At 39.0% G+C, this 22,479-nt stretch overlaps 1 protein-coding gene across 1 annotated transcript in view; it reads left to right on the forward strand.

Moving 5' to 3' along the window:
- Positions 1 to 22,479, forward strand: part of yjefn3 (YjeF N-terminal domain containing 3) — a 35,890-nt gene that overhangs the window by 1,213 nt on the left and 12,198 nt on the right. The window lies entirely within an intron of this gene.

Consider the following 22,479-nt stretch of genomic DNA (forward strand, 5'->3'; position numbering starts at 1 on the left):
CAAGTAAATTTTTTGTGGGACACTGTTTAACTGCACCAAATAAATGTTAAATATCAACATGGTGACAAGCACAAAAAAACAAATAGATAAATCACATTCATCTGCAGCATTAGTAAGCCTTCCTGGTCTTTTTCTCCTGACTGAGTTTAGAATTTGTGTTCTTGTTGCTCTTTACTCTGGCCACTTTGCTTTACTTCCCTGTACTTTACTGTAGATCAGATATGCTGTCACTGAGCTTCACAGGAGTACAGAGGTTGTGTGAAGACAGCTACGCATGTATTCATCAGCAAAATTGCTTTGACTGGAACTTCAGACATTTTTCATTTGACATATTATTCTGTCGATTAGTAATCCATTTTACTTTGAATTGCAAATGCAATTACTGTCATCTGAACTGGTACAACTCAAGGATGAGCTGTCACCCAAGAGACTTTGTCCCTTGTCATCCCCCCTCACCCCCCACCTTCCCATGACTGTAGTGAATTTGCCACTGTTTGTCACAGACATGCTGGCTGTCATTTCAAGCCCCAAATAATATGTATACATATGCACATACAGAGGTATACAGTATTTCTAATTGACTTCATATTGATTTTAGGGTGCCACATTGGTTAGTCTTTTTGCCTCACAGCAAGAAGGTCCCTTGTCCAGGGGACCTTATTGTTTGGAGGTTGCAATTTCTCCCTCTGTCTGTGTGGGTTTCCTCCCACAGTCCGAAAAAAGAGACTCTTTGAAAACCCTGAATTGCCCAGATGTATAGATGAAGCCCTGTCATTGACTGGGGACTAATCCACAGTGGACAGTGAACCCAGTGACCCCTGTTACCCTGAACTCAGGATAAGTGATAAAGGGAATGAAGGAATTGTAGGTCCAGGTTGAGATTAAAGAAAATCAAAGACAATTAAAATATTTACTATGGTAACCTAGAAGAGAAAGTTAAAGACCAGTTTGGAAACATTTTTGAGAAAAGTGCTTTGGGGAGCAAATAAGAAAATGTCTTGACTTTCTGGGAAATACAATTATTAAAACAGCTGTGACTGAGCAGAAGGGAAACAAATGTCTTAAAGCCACGATGTCATATGGACTGACATACCAGGAAAGGCTAAAATGAAAATGGAACTGATTGTACAATACAAAAATGTAGAAATACACATGGCTGCAAGGAGGGAGGTACATGGCAGGAACAGGCAATGCTGATAGGATTACATCACATTACAATGAGGAGGCCATACACATCAGAGAGAAAAGGTAGGAAATGAAAAAAGACATGACACATGGGTTGATCCAAAGTAAAACAGGAAGTGAAAAATGAACACATAGAGAGAAATAACAGGAACAGGAAAGATACTGCAAACTCAACTGGCCATTAATTACACAAAAAAAAACAAGTAAATTAGATATATAAGTAAGGATTAAACAGTCCTGGTTTATGTTAATTAACAAACCATGACCCCCCCCCCCAAAAAAATCATATATATATATATATATATATATATATATATATATATGTATTGTCCAGCTGGAGCAGTGAGGTCCAGCCCACTTCTCCCCCGCCACAGGGTCCAGCTCTTCTGGGGAGACCCCAATGCATTCCCAGGTCAGCCTGGAGACACCAGCGTGTCCTGGATCTTCCCTGTGGTCTCCTCCCAGATGGATGTGCCTGGAATACCTCCCCCGGGAGCCGTCCAGGAGGCATCCTGACCAGATGCCCGAGCTACCTCATCTGACTCCTCTCTATGTGGAGGAGCAGCAGCTCTACTCCGAGCTCCTCCTGGATGGCCGAACTTCTCACCCTATCTCTGAGGGAGAGTCCGAACACCCTGTAGAGAAAACTTATTTTGGCCGCTTGTATACGCGATACAAGTGGGATACAAGTGTATCCCTTTTTAAAAAGGGGGATCGCCAGCCCGATCTGGAGGCCCAGCACTGTCCCCGACATCCACACAATGCAGCAGAGGCGTGTCAGCCAGGACATGGCCCATTTGGACTCAATGTCCCCTGCTTCCCTTGGGATGTGGTTGTAGCCCTGCCAGAGATGGCAAACCCCTTCTGACAGGAGACTCTGCTAGACATTCCCAGCAGACCCTCACATTACATTTGGGCCTGCCAGGTCTGACCGGCATCCGACCACCATCGGAGCCAGCTCACCACCAGGTGGTGATCATTTGACAACTCCGCCCCTCTCTTCACCCAAGTGTCCAGGACATGCGGCCGCAAGTCCAATGATACGACCACAAGGTCGATCAAAGAACTGTGGCCTAAGGTGTTTTGATGCCGAGTGCACATATGAACACCTTGATGCCTGAACATGGTGTTTGTTACGGAAAATCCATTACAAGCACAGAAGTCCAATAACAAAGCACAGCTCGGATTCAGATGAAGTGGTCCGTTCCGGCCCCCTTGGCCCTTCCTTTGGGTGGTGAGCCCAGGGGAAGAGGGACCTGTGTCGTTCCTTCGAGCTCTGCCCGGCCACTTGGCCCTTGCCAACGAGCCCCGGGCCTGGCTCCCCGTTGACCCATGTCCGGGCAAGGTAAAACTGGATCCAATGATTGTCTTCATCATGAGGGGTCTTCTGAGCCACACTTTGTCTGGTCCCTCACCTGGAACCTCTTTGCCTTGGGTGACCTTTTTAGGGGCATAAAGCCCCCGTCAACATAGCACCCAGGATCAGTGGGACGTGTAAACCCCTCCACCATGGTAAGGTGGCAGCTCATGGAGGGGGGGAGAGATTGTGATTATTTTCTGGCACTCCAGGATTCATATGAAACACATACATTCCCCTCTGCTGAAATAATATTAGCCTTGAGACACCATGTTGATAAGACTGTTTAATGATCTGATGTAATTACAGAAACTGTAATGCATCTACCAGAGGCAAATGAAACCTATTAAGTTAATGCATGTTTTTCTTAATCTCTTGTGGCACCCATTATGCAATGTATTTGTATGCACCAGTCATTCTTTTAAACATAAAATTATGGTAAATACAGAATGAGGCCAAAGACAGGTTTGTCCTGAGCTGGAGATGATTTAGATTTGTTTTGGGCGCGGTTCCTAACTGCTATGTAAGGCAGCTGATGGTTTGAAGGGGTTAAGTGAGGTGGAACTACTAGCCTTTTATGGGGACATCTAGTTATTTTGCTGGCCAAGTCTTCATTTTACCTTGATCAGTAAATTTGTATTCATTACACATCTTTTAAATATTCTCATAAGACTGAAAGAGAAAAAAAATTATTGCTTTTCTTCATTTTCCTTTTTAGTTATTTATTTATTGTAATACTATTAAATCGGGCAATACAACTATTTAATCAAGGCAAGCAACATAGTATATGCATTTTTGCCTGTCAATGGCTTGAAATTATGCACTTTTACATTTCTCTCACTGTTTCTGGGGCTTCTTTCCCCTCTTTCTAAAATGTGACAGAGATGAATGTTCCACCTCTTTGAATAACCCGTCACCTTTTGCTCTGGGCACCTGAGATATACTGTATGGGGAAAAAAGGTGAACATTCAAAAGAAATGGAAGCCTGTTGTGAGACATTTTCATGTAACCAGCCAATATCTGCCTTCTTGTTGGTCTGTCAAACTGGTTTGTTTTAACCTGCTTAGTTTGGGCAAATTATGCCAATTGCTTTAATTGGCATTCCTTTAATTTGACTTTTTCCATTCAAGTCCCTGCTTCCTATTGCCATGTTTCCAGCCCTGTTTTTTCCTGTGTGACAGCATAGGGTTTTATTTCTAGGCAAATGTAATGATAGGGGCAGGCAATGGAGTCACTGAGGGAGAAAGAATGTAAGAGTTCTTTGTCTTCCAGGCTGTGTCGGGGGCCATAATTTTGCTCCCCCTGTTAATTACTATTTTAAAGCGGGGAAGCAGGATAAGGACCAATGCCTTCATTGGCTGCTATGATCTCACTGGGAATATTTGTTCTTATCCTTATTTCAATTTGCAGTGCTGTATGCTGATAACAGAAGATAAAAAAAATGAAAGAGCCACAATGCCCAAAGTGCATTTATACAGAACTTGTTCTGTCAGTACCCCGTTCATGTGAGGAGAGAGGCACTTCATTGATGAATGGCGCCAATATTCTCCACTGGTGAATCACAAACATGCACCTATAAAGAACTCATTTGGGACCCAACCCGCTGTTGATATTGGATGTTGGGGTTTGTGAAAGCATGGTGACAAACACAATTCTGCTCTGGTGTCCAAATTCTTAATTTTTCAATTATGTATATGTATTGAGTCTAGCATCTGGTGCACCGTAGGTGGCTTTATCCTCATTGACTTAAAAAGACCAGGTGCCAAAAAGAAAAGCAAAGGCAGACAAGAAAAATGAATGAAGCTGTGTTCCCTCCTTCTGGACACCCTGGATCTGTGTCAGACTCTTCAAGCCTGGCTAAGTTCCTTCTTCATTTTGTGATACAAATAATTTTCTTGTAATAATTTTTGTATACTCTCTATAAAAGATGGACATTTATTGTCTTTTCACAATTTTCTACACCATTTTTTCCATCCATATTGGTTGGCTTTTGTATAATTAAAGATAACTTGGGTCGGGTCATCTCTGTGCAACCCTTGTGTGTTCCTTACATGAATTTCTCATCTAGGATATTGTTTTCAACCTGCGGGATCTCAGGTGCTCCCCACATTTTAATTTATTTTTTCTGGGCCGTATTTGAAGCATTGCAGCATTGTAATTGTTTGACTTAGCTGTTCGTCAGAGGAGGAGTGACGGAAAGATGTGCAGCAGCTGGGGGCGCCGTGGCACAGGAAGTAGAGCAATTGTCTTCGGAACTGAACATTCCCGGCTCCTCCTAGTGCGTCGAAGTGTTGTTGAGCAAGACACTGAACTCCTAACTGTTCCCCTGGCGCTGGTGGACGGCAGCCTACTGCGTGATGGGTTAATGATCTGTGAGCCGTGATGGGTTAATTGCAGAGAACGAATTTCCGTACGGGGGTTAATAAAGGATAAATTATAATTATAAACAACTTCACTGAAATGCGGAATATGAAAGGAAATTGAGACACTTTTATGTTATTGACAAATTCCCAAAGCACACCAAGCAGGAGGTTTCCAACATGTTTATCAAACTTTCATCTTTATTTTTAAATTTTGGAAATCTTTTGATTTGCTTTTTCTGCCCACCCCAAGGTGGAATGTCCCTGGTGGTTCTGTTTTAAAGAGGTAGCCAGGCAGACCTCTTTGGTGATAAAAGCACAAAAAAATCAATTTGAGAAAATGCTGAGCCAAGATTGAGTCCTCCTCATTAGGTCCATGTTATAATGGGCTTTGAAAGGATTTTACATAACATAAACAAACACACACATATGAAGGAACAGTTAAATTTGTAATATTACCAGATAAACTACTGTAATTATTGATATCAAATCATGGGTCCACAGCTTCAACACATGATTTTCGAAAGCAAGATAAAATAAAAGACTGTGTGCATGTAAGAAATTAAGTCATTTTAACAAAGGAAAAATGTGTGTATTTAAAATCGATTATTGGTAACAACTGCTTTGGCGCTGTATATTTGCATGTGTTGTGCACTCTTCTGCTCTAGCCTCACACGGGGCACCATTTGAGGCGCAGTGAGTGGTGCTAGAATTAGTTAGAAATAACTAATTAGTAAATAGTAACTAAATTGTATTAGTAATAACTAAGAATTATCAATGATGAGTGTTAGTTATCAAAGTTCTTGGAATATCATTAACTCAATAATGATACCAACCTTCGTTCAGGGCACCACTAGCAAAGCTGGAAAATAATAACTAATGAGTTGAACACAGTCTCAAGAAATGGGTTTTTATCTAAAATGTCATTATTTAACAATAATGATATTTTAGGTTGATAAGGTAAGTTTGAGAACTGACCCTGTCACACAGTCTTGTCACAGTATTTGCACTCAAAATACCAAGAAACTTCCCTTCTAAAATATCGTATTTATTCAACATGTGAGAGTCGATCCTTGGAACAAAGGATCCAACCACTTTTGGTCAATACATGGTGGTTGAACACAGAAATAGGTCGAGTAAACAGAAATAAGTTTCTGTTTAAGTCTGTACTTAGCTGTCTGTGATTTATAGTTCACCGCTTTGTAACTGTGTCAATGCTGCTCAAATCGTCATGCAGAAATTGGCAGATTAATCAATGGCTCCATCACTTCCTCATCGAGCTGAGGAGATGATATTCAGGTCTTTTAACCGTTTAGGTTAAAATTGTTTGGAAACATTCAATTTTATCAAAGCAGCCATAGAACGTGGGTGATTGAAAAAGACATTTTACATTCAATCTTGAGTTGTTTCATCACAAGGCAGTATGAGCAAAGATGACAGCAGAGTGAAAAGGTCAAACACTTTGTAGAGATGAAAAATTCAGTGAGAGTTTGTTTATTTACCCTCTGGGTTTTCCCTGATCAGGAGAGATGGTGAGTTGTCCTTCAAATAACAGTTGTTGAAATGTGTGGTGCCACAGACTTGAGGGGGAGTGAGAGTCTGACATCAGTCAAATTCCATCCTTATGCAGTATATTAGAAAGCTATTTTTGATTAAAATTGGAAAGAATTATTAGAGTCATCTAAAAAGAGTTCTGGTTTGCAAAGACTCACAGCTGTCTTAACCTGGGAATTGAATCCACAGTCCATTAAACAGCGGGGCCATAAATCCTCTTTGGACACATACAACGGCTTACAATGACAAGGAGTAAATGCAAGGATAACAGGTAACTGCCTGAGAGAGCGAAACAAGTATTTCATATAAAAACCCATGTTTTTAATGATATTTATGTTTTACTTTGAGGCCAGTTCATTATTTCTCTCTCTCTGTCTCTCTCTCTCTCTCTGTCTCTCTCTCCCACACACACACACACACACACACACACACACACACACACACACACACACACATACATACGCACGAACATACATACGTCATGCTACAAAAGTAGTCAGTGCTGTTATATATAGAATTGTGAGCAGAACGGTGTGTGACATGATATGATTTGAATCCAAACTATTAGAAACAACAGGGACATTAATATGATTCACTGAAATCAAGCCCTAATATTAGACACAGGTTATTATTTAATTTGTCAGGTTCACTGTGAGCCTCATTAAAAACTTCTAATTATTGTGCTGGTTAAAAAAAACTTTTTATAAATTATTTCAGTTACTTTGATTTCCATATCATCTTATACTTTATCGTTTAATTCTGGTGTCTTAAATTGACCCCCATTACTTTGGAATGACCTTCACTTCCAACTAAAGTATGAGCTGCAGCACCTCCATTCTACATGCAGCCACCAAAACACTGAGCACTCGGATATTATTTCAAAGAAGATTTTCATTGACTTTTATCAAGTTTGATGGGTTTTAATACAGTGGGGAATAAAGGATAATGAAAAAGATGTTTTGAACTGAATTGAAATTTAGAATAAATGAGGGAAAACAAAGCGGTGATTAAATTAATCTTCTTTTAATGATTAAAAGAAGATGAAAAGAAGATTTCAGACTGTAATTTGGTTTTAATTGCATACTTAGCAACTGTCACTCTTCTGTCTGATACATCTGCAAGAGTTTCAGTTCCAGTGATGTTAGCTCTCAAGATTTGAGCCCATGATATTCATTATTGCTTTTCATTAAGATCAAACTGTATTGATATTGATCAAAATTTGGCATAACAAACAGCTTACCCTAAAAGTTCATTGCAATATTTTTTTCTGTTAAATTATATGAATTACACAATAGGTGAATATGTCAGATTGACTGAGCATATTCCCAGTTTGAGGGCAGGTCAATTTGTCTGTAAGTGTCTTTGCGGTTGTTTCATGCTGTGTTGATATGATTGCAGTAATTGCCCCCCCCTCAGGGTAAATATTAAAGTTTTGAATTTTTGATTTGAATTTGATATCCAGACACTCTTTAATGTACTACGCATTGTTATTGTGCATTAGCCATTGTTGAATATTGTCATTGCCTGGCTACATTAGCTTATGAGTAGAAGAGAGAAAAAACAAAGACAGGACAAAGAGAGACATTTGGTGTGTGAATCTTTCTCTTTATGTCTCTGTGGATGAGAGTGGAGTAGGTTTAAAAAAAAAAAAAGGTATGATTACTTCTGTGCCTGGCTCTATGCTACAAATTCATCTCAGAAAACTAAAACTTAAAGACTATGGTTTGGTTTTCTGAGCTCAAGTTGTGCGAAAAATGGCGAAAAGTGGACTCTTTCCTGATTTATAGTGTTTATGACTATAAAAAAAAATACTCTATGAAAGGCCTCTTCCTCTAAAACAAGACATGCTTCCCTGTATTGATTCCAGGACTCTGTTTATTGTAAAATATTGATTATTGTAACTACCCGGCTGGGTTTTGCACACGAGCCCCAGGATTTATTATTGTCTTTCATTAGCAAACTGGAGGAATCCCTCAGATTCTGTCTGGAGAGCGATGACAGAATCGTCGATATTCAGCAACACATTCGCAGCTTAAAGATTTATTTTTTTCTATTTATTAATGCTGTGACATTGGTATTTTTTGTGATTATCCGTGTCTCCAAGCCCTTGGACAAGGTCACGCGTTATCTGAGGTGATAAAGAGAAATTGCTTCTCTTTGCCTAAGTAAACTACTGTATAAACAGTGAAATATGACTATCATATCCTCTGAGGTACTTTCATATAATACATTTGCTACTTTTTGGTTGGCATCCTTAACATTAAAAGAAGGTATTATTTTGACATAAAAAGTGGAGTCCTAAATTTCAGAGGCCAATGTTGGAATTTGACAACAAGTTACACATGCTTTTCCTCAAATATTGGCTTTTGAACCATGTTTACAAGTTGTGAATGCAACACAACATTAGTAAATAGCCCATTATAACACAAGAAAAGGGTCTATTAAATAGTGGAAACACACAAAACAGGCTGATGAAAAAAAAATACATGTCAGAATAAAGTTAGGTTAAAACACTAGCCAAATGGATTTGAAATCCGATTTTAGTCAGCTAACAAAAGAACAAACATACAAACAAATAAAGAATCAAAAAAAGACAGAATCTTAGTGTCAACTGTCATTAATTTACTCAATCTCAGGGATTAGGATTGTCCTATCATGTTAAGGTTTTGGGTGGATTCCCATTGGAGTCGGCCCGTTATGAAGTCTGCCTCTCTCATAAAACCCTGTGTGGATCTCTTTTGGGGCTCTGGTTTCCACCAACCATCAAAACATCTACAGTCAGTTCATTTGACTGCAACAGCTCTACTTAGATAAATAAATTGAATTAAACTTAAATAAGATGCTCTGACCTCATAAATCTACCCAAGGTCCACATCTAAACAACTTTTTTTTTCCAACTGGATGCCTGCTGGGATTGAAATAAATTATTGATCTGTAAATGAAAGTGTTGACTCAATAGAGCTACACAAAGTGACAAAATGACTGGATAAAATGTAGACGTTATAATCATTTCTCAGAACGAAGGCTCTGCCTACACATGAACTTCTTCACATATTACATTTTTATTTTTACTGTATTTTTCTCCTGAACCTTGTTGGTGTCTTGCTGACAGGGGGTCAAATGGTGTTCTGAAGACTGCTGCAAAAAATCAAATTGCTCTCAGGGTGACAGAATGGGAACAGTGCCCGCTCGCTTCTTGCCTTGTGTTTTCTCCACAGAAAAATCAATATTGGGAGACAGTGAAAGATGCAGAGAGACCAAAATGGAGAGAGGAGGGAATGGAAAACAAAAGAATTGAGCGAACCGATAATAAAATCAAGAGAGGGTGGTTTCCTTGCCGCCTCTTTTCTTGCAGCTATTTAAGCTTGTCAATCATACTGTTTTTGTGCCAGTTGCCATAGAAACCATCCTCAGCAACACCCTATCGAAGGATGTTTCCTGTCAGACTGAGATGTCCGTCATCTGTTGGCAGTCATGTTAAATCTGGGGATTTTTTCATTAGACTGTCATCTTTTTTCAAATTTAAAAATATATGCTTCTCATCTATTGGCAACCCCCCCGTGGTACATAGTTAAATCTGAAGTAGAACGCGCAACAGGAAAATCATGAAAGGTTTGAGTCACCTCGACAGAAATTGTAAATTTGGATGTCCTGTACCTTGTATAAATGCAATTGTCTGGCTCTGCATGGTGGTGCTTTGTTTGTGTCACAAGGTACTGTGCTTCCAATGTGTGGGTCTTTTTGTATATTTGTGACCATTTGAACATCTGAGTGTTAGTGACTGTTCTGCAGCCAGGGAGGCTTTGCCACTTTTGAGTAATTGGATTCACTGACTCGCTCTGCTGAGCCCTGATTGTAGTTCTGTTTTGCTTCCCACTGGTAACACCGGCTGAATTGTGATTCTGCAAAGGTCTCGTCATTCTCGTAGCTTTCTTTTGCTGTTTACCTTTCAGTTTGCAACATGGATTGAACTATGACAAACTAAATTTGATTCTTGACGGATAATAATGTAATAGAAAACTCTGCCTTTTAACAGAATTCACTGCACAGAGAAGCATTTCAGTCCTGGAGGAGGAGTGGACCATTGACAATAGAGCCACAGGAACCTAATTTGTCCGACAAAACGAAAAATTACTCTTGGTGTAAGGAATGACCTTCAAAATAAACTCCAGATCAAATGAGCAGTTGTGTTTTCTTTGCCTTCTGACATTTTCCTCAAACCAGGACACAGTCTAATCTATGATGAGACAGTCGAAATGTCGGGGAGGTTACCTCCTGGATGCTTTTCTAGCCCGTTGCTAAGGCCAGACTCCCCTGCAATCTGTGGTACAGCAGCTTAATGGTGACAGCAACCTGGTCAAGCAGAGAGGGACTAAATGTTTTGATAGACTGAGCTGAATAAACCCCTGGAGAGAAGTGAATGGGTCGTAGAAACGCGTTTCATCGATGAATAAAAGAAAAACAAAATTGGTCGATGGGCTTTTACCTTTTAGGGAATCTACTTAACGTATTGAATTTTCCATTATTTGCAAGTCTTGTCTCATAATTGCTGTGCTATTAACCAGGCAGACAGTTGGGTAGGCAAGTACTGTTTTTCAAATTCTTCTGTCTATCAATGGACTTGAAATAGCTTTGCCATGGTGACTGTAGACCAACAGTGTGGGTGGCAGTGAAAATGTCAACAATGGGCAATACTTCTGATGATAGTTTTTATGAGACAGAACCACTTTATTGTGACGTACATATGCTGCTCGGTCTGAAAACTGGTGGGTGGTTTGTGTATTACATCATCTTCCCATTGTATTTACGCTTTTATTGCTGCATGTGGAAAAACAGAGGGCAACAGATAATGATATTACACTGCAAGGATTTCAAATAATGATACCCTCTATTTTTGTGAGCTGCTGCCTCCACAAGTCCTCCACTGAGCCCCCTGTGTCTTCAAATCGACTGCACCATCCAAATATACACCGTACCTCCGACCATTTTGATGATTGACACATAGGTAATGATTGATAAACTGGCTTCCAGTTGTTTTATTTGATAAGTTGTAGTAAAGCACAGTACACTGAAACTCAACTTACAAACCTCTCATTTGGTCAAGTACACTAAGTCATATTAGTATAAAGCATCGAACCCAAGACAAACAACACATGAAATGATGTATTGTAATAACCTTCAAGGAGACTGTTTTTCTGGCATTTATCTGCATCCACAATAACTGAGTTGTCTGCAACTTTTTATCTTTTTCCTTGTCATTTTAAAGTGTAAAGATAAAGCTCTTCTGGTATCTCCTCGCATTTTTTTCTATCCCAAAATCTGGCAGCAGTGTGACGGAGGCTGTAATAATCCAGCTGGGTAATGAACTGTTCCAAATGTAGGCTCTTTAGATGAAGTTTTTTTTTGCAAACCTTTCTGCAAATATAATACTGCAAATCCATAACACAGTCTATTATCACCATTTGTGTCACCATTTGTCTTTGTTATCATGCAACTGATGAATAAAAGCAAGATTATTGTTATCATTCAACTGTGATTTACAAACAATCTGCTGTTTATTCTCTGTAGTTTGATTTTAGATTCAATGCTTGTAGGTTAACAGAGATGCCTAATCAATTCACAGCAGAATAAATATAATTTCCGTAACCTTGTCAAACATTCATCATCCATACCGCTTATCATGCACTCAGGGCTACGGCTGACTTAAGTCTTTTCCAGTTGTTATAGGGTGAGTGAGAGAGAGAGACAGGCGGACTACATCCTGGATCAGCTGCTACTAAATCACGGAGTCACCTATAGAGACATACAACCATTCACTCCGTCATTCACAAGTGTGGGCAATTTAAGGTCTCCAATTATCCTACTGCATGTTTATGGACCGTTGACGTAAACTGGAAAACCCAGAGGACACCCACATACACATGGGGAGAACATGGAGACCACACACACTATGTTGGAATCAAAAATTTACCTAATTAATACAATTTAAAGCATTAACCATTCGAAATCTGATGAAGTATCAGATATGCATAAAATGATTGGCTTGGGGGTTCGGGCGGTGAGGTGGGGAAGCTTGATCAAGGGTGAATTTAATTCTGGAGATTTTTTTTAATGCTTATTTAAGTCATAAAACCCACTGATCAAACTAAAGCTATCTGAAGATTGTGATAAACTGATAATAGAATTCCTTCCTTGGAGCTACACACACAAAATCTATTTTCCTTTCAGGTAATAGAACTTTGCTACTTTGATAATCATCAATGTATTATAATTATTATAATTATCCATCCATCCATTCATTAACTACCTCCTATCCTGCACTTAGGTCTCAGGGGATGGAGCCTATCCCAACTGTCATTGGGTCAGAGGTGAGGTTCACCCTGGATCATCCATCCAGTCATCCATTATCTACCACTTATCCTACTGAGGGTCATGGAGGATTTATCCATTTATCCATTGATTGATCAAAAATATTAAGAGACTGTAATTACATTATTCTAAAATACATTTTCCTGAGTTTGATCTGACAATCCAGCTAAGTTGCTCCCGACATCATGAGAAAAATCCATAAGCCTCTCACTATAGAGTGAAAGAGAATAAGTCAACTTATACTAAATATAGCCAGATGCAGTAGCTGGCATCGTCTTGTGAATTGTGAATGTGCTAATGTGAGATTTGTGCTGAACAGCCAGATGAAGACAGGGGGTGTAAAGATTGGTACTGAGCTTGAAAAGGACTTAACTTTATCTGTGAAAAAAATCATATCCTGGTAACAGCTTTAAAGATACATTCATTTATGGTGCGTATTTGTTGGTAAGGCGAGTGAAGGGCATAATCTCAGTTATTAAGTTGCTTTAAATTGGTATATGACACAGATTAGATCTTGCAGACAATTAATATAAGCATTCTGTCACTTCCCTGAATAAATATCTGCCCCCTACTATGAATTAGAGGGATTCTTAAAAGATGACAAGATTGAAGAGGGTTTTCCATAAGATTGACCTACATGGACTCATTTGGCAATTGGGTTGTTGTGGTTTGCAAGAAGAGTTGGATACAGCCATATAAAAAAGCCCAAAATATTTTAGATCAGCAATCACCTATAATCATCCAACTAATTTTGGATTGGGATTTATAATTATATAACTAAGGGATAGAATGTTTCCAAATTGTGAGATTTTAAATTTGATAAAAATGTCAGAGAGAACAAGAGAATAATTTTGTATTTGCTTTTGTTTTTGTAAAACACCACACAAACAGAAATTAAATAAATCACTGCCTCTATTGGACTGGGTGGAAAGTAAAAATGAAAAGAATCACCGTGAGAATATTAATCCAAACGATACAGTACTTTATATTGTCAGCTTCTTCTGAGGCTTTGTCTTCCACAAGTAATCCCAAAAGTTCAAGATTTTTGAGTATCGTAATGAATGCTGTCATCCTGATCAGCAGAAAATGTTTTGCTTAACTTGTGTGATCTTGCATCAACTCAACTTCATTTTATCCACAGAGAAATTCACATTATTAAGCCTTGTTGCAAATGGAATGTGCACACATTGTATTTTATTGAGGGGAAAAAAATGGAAGGAATGGATATGACATGTCTTGTCTCGCATACATTAATGGAAATGTATTGATGGTCTGATAACTTAGAAGTCATTCTAGTCACCGAAGGACTGCTGTTTATTACTTTTAATAGCGTAATGAGTTGAATAAAATCAACCTTCTGGCCAAGATTAGTCAAGGATATTTCTTTTTAGTCCACAGCGTGAGATTCAGGATTGCAATCACTCCTCCATATAAGACCTCTGCATCATGCAGTTCACACATCTGTACCTTCTCCTCCTCCTGCTGCTATTACTCTTTCACCCTCAACTCATCTTCGAGGGAGGCAATGAAGACTGACTGGCGGCACAATCGCATGCACTTGCAGGCACTGAGAATGACACGATACACACATGCACACAACAATACAAAAACTGCCATATTTTGCCCCCTGCTAGGCTCCCAAGGCTGCAAAGCGTGTATGACACTGTGTGTATGTATAGAAAATGCCATCGGCAAGCTGGGACCTTTAACAGATTAAACCATCTGTCACTAAGAAATGATGGCGGGGTAAATGTTTAAACAAAAAAGCAAATCTTTGAATTCAAAGGACAAATATTCAATCATTTTGTTTCTTTAAAGCATAAGGCTAATGGAGAGAACGATGTGATGGCTGAGTCACACTCATCAGAAGAGTTGACTTTGTCTTGTCTTGTTCTCTTAGTACCTTTTCTTCCAAGGCTGGTCTCATTGCAGACAACAGGGTACAACTGAGTCCTCATGCCCGCCACCTGCCGTCCAAGAATGCCCAGCACACCCACACACATATGCACATGCGTGTGTGCATGCACACACACACACACACACACACACACACATATGCTCATGTTGTTGGGAAAGGTCGGCCGAATGCCAATTTTGATGAGATGGCTCTCTGGTCCCTCTCATGATTCCCCCTACTGCTGTGCTCATCAATTATACATATCTTGGATATTGTGTGCCTGTTTTTGTGTTCGAGAGGGATACAGTTGTGTCGGGAACTAATTTCTGCTTCGTGTAAAGGCTTCATGGAGGGGGAAGAAACCTTGTAAATGGGAGGTGTAGTTTTGTGATCTCTCATTAATTTCGTCTTGCGATAGAGTTTATGACAGTCTTTCGTGTCTAAATCTTTTGACCTACCTGATTTTGTCTTGTGTTGTAAAACAGAGTGGAAAGTACAAGTAAAAGTAAAGTCTTTCCTCGCATTTTCCTGAATATGGTCTCATCCTGCTTGTCACTGGCAGTGTTACAAAATAGCGCATGAATCAGTATTCAGAGGAGATGAACAGCAAAAGAGCCCTGTGCTGTCCTGTATAATGGAGAGGTTCTATTTGTTTTAAAAAAGAGGAAAATGAATGAATGAGCTAACATCCCAATGCACCAAAATGGCCATCTTCTGTGCCACCATGAGTACAGAAATGGAAAGTTGCCAAGTACATTTACTCGGTTTTTGCATTTAGTCAGCTCCGAAGTACTTGCAGTGTACATTAGTATTCATTTAATACCGCTCTCATCCTCCACTCATTATATTTCACTGGAAATGATTCCTGTCTTCCATGATTTTTGACAGCTTAACCTGCTCATCTGGAAATTTTAAATGAAATAATGTATTCTAACATTGTGTTGTTTATTTAATTTTCTGATGTTTGTGCTTCCCTTGAAGTGTATCAAATGAGTATCCCATTTTCTTTTAGTCTTTCTTGTTTATGAGGTAGATTTTACAATAAAAAAAAACAGGGGTAATCAGTAATCACTTTCTGATTTGATCGAAAGCCTGGCTATCTGCAGCTTTTACATCTCTTGCTGTCAGAACTACAATTATCCTCTTTTCTCATAAACAAGTGTCAGGTTCGAAGGCACATAGACAAAAATGATTTGGTCATTTATCTGTCTCCAAATCTCGCATCACTCAAATACTTTTTACAGATTCTTGTTACAAATTACAAAAAGTTGTAGCTAGTCCTCGATTACAGTCTTGAAAGAGACACTCACTGCTCCGAAGCTGCTATATTTAGAGATGTTTGTTGGAGGCAGTATATACAAAAACAAAGGTCGGTTAAGGTCTGACATCTTGGTGCTATGATGCAACTTTGAAAGACAAAATCAAACAATGGGTGAGGTGCAGGTCCACAAACAAAAACAAGAAACCATCATGCTAAGAGCAGCACAGTGATTGAAGTACTGTTTTTACAGCTGTCAGAAATCAGTAAAACTTAATCAGCCACAGGAGGGAGTCAACACAAGGTTCAGGTGGAAAAAGATAATGACATAAGAACCCCCAAACACATTTAGTGCAACTTCCCAAAGTTATGATTGGTAAAGTAAATATGAAGCATTGATGGATTTCAGAAATCTGTATGTTGTTACATTATAACACCATTGTCATTTAGATTGGTTCTTTCACATCCTCACTTTTAATTTATCCAGTCTAGACACAGTGATAACAAAATTTATATTCATTCATTAGCAAATGAAATTGCTCAATCCCTACTCTTTCCTTCCCTTTTTAGCTGTTTAAAAAAAAGATAAGAATGACAGTATGAGGCCAACTTAATACAGTGCAGTGATGAAGGACAGATTTACCACAAATTCTCATTTTACCACATTTTACCATTGTTTCATCAGGTTTTGTTGTTGAAAGGTCAAGGTCACATAATCACTGACAACTTAAAAAACAGTCTGATATATTCATTTTGTGTCCCTGCCAAAAATACCCTTGAACTTTTTCCCCTTTTTGAATACTATTTACTATTACTTTCCCTTTTGTGTGGTTTCCATGTGTGCGTATTAGTCCCGCACACAGGACTAATATGTCTCTACACTGCAATAAATCCACATTGGAAACTTAGATAGAAAACTAGGTTAAAGGTTAACCTGACCAGAGCATGAAGCAAAACAATAACAGCAGGTGACAGCAGTAGCTGGTAGCCCTCACCCTGTCTTCAGAGTAGTCACGGTTGGATACGCTTTGAAATTGGAGGAGAGAAGTTTCAAAGGATTTTGTGATTTTGTGCAAGAATCCCTCTTCCATCCGAGACTGAAACCAGACAGGGGAATATATGAATGATTTGAACTCAGATATATCATTCAGAGAGAATGTTAGGGCATGTCCACACTCTACTGCTGTACAAATAAAGGAAAAGCATATTGAATTTCTAAATTACAGTTTTTGATTGAAGAAGCAATTGACACATTTTTTTCTTAGCATGCTATAAATCGGTGTTCATAAAACATGGAAAATTGTTATCATTTAAGTGGAAGAATTAGGTCATAGTTTTTATAAATTTCTGTAATACACTGAAAAGTATTCTATCTGCACAGTTAAAATCTGCTTATCTCCATATGCATTTTTTTTATAAATGGATTTCTGTCTCTCAGCAGATGCTTACCTATCTGAGGGCAAACCAAATCTCATCGTATATGAACTCTTCTTCCTAAAACATTGATCAATAGAAACACTACTGAAACTAGTCTTCAGGTCACTTTGGTAAAACAGATAAGTCATCCGTCTATTGTGTCCTTATAAATTGTGTTAGTCTTTTGGATGCACTCTTAGTACCTGGAGGACAAGTCCTGGCCGGAGTGAGAAAAAATGGGATGTGACAACACACGCTTTGTAATTGGCGATGTGGAGAGCCTCTGGCCTCACAGAATGAGCTGGCTTCAAAACAGGGGCAGTGGTTATTTGTGACTTTTCTGGATAACCAGCTGAAAGAATTATGAGGATACCAACTATTACCAGAAGAGTGTCCACAATCCAAGCATGTGTGCTCATGTGTGCAATTCTTTGCACTTCTAATTTTGCTATGATGCATTTCTGTGGAGATTTACTCTGTTTCGGAAGATAAATCTAAGATCCCAAAGGACTTGAGGGTAGATCTCGTGAGATTACACGGCATTAAAAAATAAATTACAAGTAACACCGATTCACTGGTGCACGTGTGCTTTTGATGTTATGGGATGAAAAGGAAATATAACATGCTTTAGGCAAAGATAATATATATCTTTTGCACATGTATTAGTGCACGGTTGCAAACAGAAGAAATGAAAGAAATGAATGATCAGGAATGAACAACAATGATGTGAATAATGTCTATAGGGCCGGATATGAGAGGCATGAGCAGGCTGCTAAACTGATAAAGCTGGTTTTGAAAAAAAATGATTCTCACATGCCCATTACATAAAGGCGGATCTAAACGATTTTACCAAGGAGACTCGAAGCAAGGCTCATGCTGGGCTGTTAAAATAGGAACATATGGAGGCACGAAGTCAACCGCCATCTGCCAGCTGAGGCTGCGTATTAGGTACCTCTTCTCCTACCACACCTGATCCCCTGTCCATCATCCCAATAAAAAGCATGGAAACATAATTAATGTCCTCATGCTACTGGGAATTATCAGTAAAGTCAGGTGAAAACTCCTTGTATATTATTATTTATAGGTTGGGGGTTGGAAAGATTTTGTTGAGGGTTTGGAATAACACAAGCCCATGTAATTGTTGAAGCTGTTTGTTCTTTCCTTTCGTTATCTAACGACTAGGTTCATGAAATGAACATGTTCATTGCATGTTTGTACCATTCCTGGTGAAGAAAAAGATGCTGTCTGCTCATGTCACTGTATAAATTACTCGTGAGGAAATTCTCTGTGCATAGTATTACGGCTTTTATAATTCCCTTTCATACAGCTGCACGTTTTTTTTTGTAATGCAAAACCTATAGTGCAATTTTTTATCAAACATGGATATGGTATAAAGTCTGCATAGCCAGAGCCCCATAAACAGATATAATTCTTTGCCTGACAGATGTGACCTTGCCTCAGTGTATTTCCACTGAACAATTTCATTTTAAATTTCACCAAAGAAAGATGGATGTATTTTCTCTTAGGGCAATCTTGAGGTAGACCAATGTACTTTCTCTTGGTAGCCGTCACACTCAATTGCTCCTCTAGTTTCCCTTTACATCATGTTTTAGCTGCACGGCGCATGACTTCCCGCAGCTACACACTGGGAGGTGTGACTAGTGATGAGAGGTGTCCTGATATGATACTTGTTAGATCAGAAAATCCAACACCTCCAACACCTAAGAAAGCCTCTGGTAATCCGGCTATAATGACAAATGGGCCAGCCTCAAACTGCTCCCTTGGTAAAACATGGTTGTAGCTGTTAATTGGCCAAAAATGAGAGCAAAACCGTTTGGCAATGAGTCTAATATAATCTAATCTAATGTAATCTATAGTCTAATATAATATAATCAAAATTAATATCTAGTCCCATTTTGTGTAAAGGTTTTCCTCTTCTTCTTCTTCTTTTTCTTCTTCTTCGTCTTCTTGTTCTCCTTTCGGCTTTTCCCCTCAGGGATCGCCACAGCAAATCAATTTTCTCCATCTAACCCTCTTCTCTGTATCCTCCTCTCTCACACCAACGACCTTCATATCCTCTCTCACTAGGTCCATAAATCTTCTCTTTGGTCTTTCTCTGGACCTCCTGCCTGGCAGCTCCAATTCAAGCATCCGTCTATCAATATATTCAATATCCCTCCGCTGTTCATGACCGAACCATCTCAGTCTGGCTTCTTTAACCTTCTCTCAAAAACGTCTAACAGGGCTGTTCCTCTGATAGACTCATTCCTGATCCCACCCATCCTGGTCACTCCCGAAGAGAACCTCAGCATCTTCATCTCTGTGACCTCTAACTTTGCCTCCTGTCTTTTCAATGCTTTCTTCTGCTCTCAGTCTAGTTTCCACTACTCTTTCCCATAACTTCATTGTATGGCTAATCAACTTTATCCCTCTATAGTTGCTGCAATTCAACACATCCCCCTTATTCTCAAAATGTGCTACTTTTACAGGTGGTTCCCCAAGTTTGAATCACTGTGAGCCATTTACCATTTGCTCTCTTGATGTTGCCCCTCAATTTGTCAACACATTGGTTCAAGCAAACATTTATCAATACAGCGGCCCCTGAGCAAGATGATAGCAGAAGATTGGGCCATGTAGGAATAAGGTGGACAGGGATAGAAAGTAACCAGGGTTAATGTTGGACCAGATTGCAAAATCTATAGATCAAATAATCCCGTTGTGGGGATATGTATTCGTAGGAAATAAACAGAGATGTAAAAATAGAAAATAGGATATCGCAGGATCTGTTGCAGGAATCGTATTTAGGAAAACTTGGCCAAGCTACTATTGTACAATGGTAACAGCTTTATTTGTGACCCAGTGGATGATCTACATATTTGCATTGTTCAAAAAGAAACTCCTCTTTCCATATATATATATTATATGTCACATTTATGAGATTTTAAAATTGTAGAACATGTCATTAACTGGGAGGTTTCTATTAGCTGAGGGGGGCATTTGGAGCAAACACAAAAGCGGCCATGCTAAATTTAGATTGCTACACCACCTCCATCTATTGCATGTGATTGACAGTAATAATATGAATGCTAATTTATAGAGGCCACCACATTTTATAAAGGAAAGAAAAAAGATCTTGTAACAATACACTATTAACAGAGGTAAAGATTTATGTAAATCATGGGTGCCCATAATTTTTTGACAAATATTTATATATATATATGTGTGTGTGTGTGTGTGTGTGTGTCTGTGTGTCTGTATTATTTCCCTTGCATAACAGTATGAACATGTATGGCACAATATAATTGTGTACATTTTTGGCCATTGCCTTGCTCTGATGATGCCTTGTAATTAATGGACTCAGTCAACTGACAGGTAGCCCAGCCTCAAACACACTTCCAAATCCATCAGTCATGGTGGAACGGTCTCGTATGTACGTCAATCAAGCGTGACAATGCAGCATAGGGGATGGATGATCGGCTAACAGATATTTGTAATGACAAGTGATCTATCCACACGGTTGTTTATTTTGAAAGGCAGGGCTCAGCGATTGACCATTAGATCGGGATCGGCGTGTCTGGCGCCCCTGATGTAAGTGATTAAAATTTTTGAAGCAGGTCCAATCCCATTACTTTTTTCTGTTTCTTTGTTTGTGTTTTCTTTTAAGTAACTTAAAAAAATCTTCCAGAAGATGCAAGATATACTGTCAAACACGAAACATTTATCATGTTTAAACACAAGTGAGGCTCACTTTTATCAGTTTACAAGGTATTTCTTAACTCAAATTCTGACCCGACTGGCATTGGATCAAGTCAGAGCAATTATACAAATGCACAAATAAACGATGTATCGTAATCCAGGGATCTAATGGTACAACAGTACACCTCCATTATACAGTATCCCAAAACTGCCAAGAGAGCTGGGGATTTTCAAAACATAAAAATAGCATAGATCAGATAAAGTGTAATATATGCTAAGATCAAAATAGATTTTCACTCTTCTAAGTAAAGCTACTACAGTGTTTTAGTGCTCGCAATGCAGAGTACAAAATACCAAAGGCCCCAGAGCCTATCTAGCGTGCCGAAGATTCTTGTGTATTTTCGTGGAACAAAACAGATGTGTCTGTCTGCGCTTTCATTGATTTGAGCCTCTGCAGACCACGATTTGAAGGATGATGACTTCAGTCTTGCACTTTCACTTCTTCTTGCCAAAAGATCACATTGTGAATGTTGAAATTAAACTTTGAGCTGGTAGAAAGTGATGCTATTTCTGTCTCCTGACGTTACATGATTTCCCGCAGAGTATTTTTCACATGACACAGCAATTTAGAATGTGTCTGCTACTGTTTGAAACCTCCATGGCCCTTACATTATAATACATTTTAACCAACAGACCGAGCACCTACTCATTTTGTAATTCATTTGCACTCTGCAGAGAACATGGGCACACACTTTCACCCACACATATTTTTTAACGCACTGAATCTTTCATTAAACTGCTTTTATGATCAACAACCACTCCATTGTTTATTTAATTTGCTGTTTTCCTTTGCCTCTGACTCCAATTTTGCCCACTGGGACCATTAAAGTCTTATTTTACCTTATCTCATACGTCAGGTAAACAGATTCATTAAGCCGCTTGTGCTCACTGTCACGCTGTGCTACAGTGACAGGGAATTGCAAGAGGAGCACACCGCACTGTGCTTGGGGAAAACAGCTCTCTCCTGGGAGATGCTACTGGCCTCTGCATTGCTCAAGGCAGGTATCACAAAAAAACAACACTCAGAATACATTTTTTTTCTGCAACCACACTACACATGCACAGACATGTACAGGAGTTACATGTAAATGAGTTTGAAAATCAAGGACATGATTTATATCTTCTTAACTTTAGATTTAAAGTGTGGTGGTTTGAAGGTGTTCCAGCATGCTAAACTCTGTGAACCAAGATGTAAGAATGATAAAAAAATAATAATAAATTCACAATAATAACAATGCGTCATTGGCAGATGAGCAGTATGTGGCATGTCACAGCCATCTGTCATCTCTGTTTGCTGCTCCCCTGTAAAGAAACTTGACTTCTAGAC

This window comes from Fistularia commersonii, chromosome 16 (genome assembly GCF_037954325.1).
Source record: "Fistularia commersonii isolate RoL2024-O1a breed Wild chromosome 16, RoL_Fcom_v1.0, whole genome shotgun sequence".
Lineage (NCBI taxonomy): Eukaryota > Metazoa > Chordata > Actinopteri > Syngnathiformes > Fistulariidae > Fistularia > Fistularia commersonii.